Here is a 1,503-nt window from a genome sequence, read left to right on the forward strand (position 1 = left end):
GTCCATACACCACATGGGGATGGGGAAACAGCAAAAGTAATTCACTAAGATCCAGAGACCAGCTTCTCTCAGCATGTGCCACTGGATAAAACCTGGCTTAGCCAGAGCCCTCTAAAGTGATTTTTGTCCTATACCTTCCCTGTCAAACACAACAACAACAACAACAACAACAACATCCACATCCAATACAGGCTTCTTGCTTATAGTCAGCCATCTCCCAGGTATCTGCACAGCACTGCCACAGCTCTTGAAGATCACAAAAGCCAAGAGCTGAGCACCAGCTTCTCCAGCCTGATTGCTGCAGGCAGCACTGCTGCTGTTGTGTCCATGTGCATCTGCTCCCTGGCACCAGGAGATTTTTTCTGCAGGTCACCCAGCATGGGGGATTCACACCTTGGCGGGGCCCCCCAGCTGCTGCTGTGTCCATGGATTCCTTTCCTTCTAAGGCTCCTCACAATTTCGTTGTGTCATCTCTTTTATATGTATCTACAGCTTCTGTGGTATGAGATTTTCATAGAGAGCAAATCCTATTGCTCAGTGTTCTGAGAAAATGACAGAATGGGTTAACAAGAGTAGAGGTTTTTTCTTTACATATATGACATCTGCTCTAAAGACAGGGCTTAGAAAGATGAATGGCTTGATGAGTTCAGAACAGGTAAATTAATGAAAAAGTACTTTTTTTCTTGGAAAAAGTTTTCTCTCTGACACTCTGACTCCTTGAGAAAACAAGATTAAGAACATTTTGATTTGATGTTTTAAACATCAAATCAAAACATTTTTTATTCTTTTAATCAGAAACTTTTTTTAACTCAAGAACTTCAAAAAGAAGTGCAAACATTTTCAGGGATTACTCTGAAATAAAGGATTCTCTTAGATGTTAAATCAAAAGTTTCAGATTGAGTCTCCTTGCCCTAAGTTTTCTTGTTTTTTCATTGCAAATTCTAAAAAATTCCTGTGACTCTTTGATCTAAAATTATTTTTCTTATCAAGCAGATATTGCCAGTTTCTAGCCCAATATAGGTATATGTCCATGCACTGATCAGTGCTGTATAAAAAGTAGTAATGCTGTATTGGTCAGTGTCTGGTGTATATGTCAGTAATGGCTTTGTTGGCTGGGCTCTTTCCTACAGAGATGATGATGATTTAGGTGCATTCCAATAAAAAAACCTCAGTCATACCCTGTGAAGTGTGGCCCACTGTTATACATGACTATTTTGCTACCATGTCTACTGAAATATTTGTTCTGCATATCTTCTTTTTCTACCAAACTTTGCCAAAGGTCATGAGAAATATAATACAAAGTTCATTGAAGAGGTGTGGGGTTGTGATTCCTTAGCAGCTTGGACAAATCTGTTGCTGTAGAGACAAAGGACAGTTTTCTCTGAGCTGCTTATGTGGATAGTTTACTTGAACTGACTGTGTTCTTGGTGTACATGAAAAAGCTTTAACATCTTCGGTGTCCCTCTCCTTTGAAGTAGTATAAAATATCTCTGTCCCTTTTCT

The sequence above is a fragment of the Passer domesticus genome, chromosome 1, assembly GCF_036417665.1.
Source record: "Passer domesticus isolate bPasDom1 chromosome 1, bPasDom1.hap1, whole genome shotgun sequence".
NCBI lineage: Eukaryota > Metazoa > Chordata > Aves > Passeriformes > Passeridae > Passer > Passer domesticus.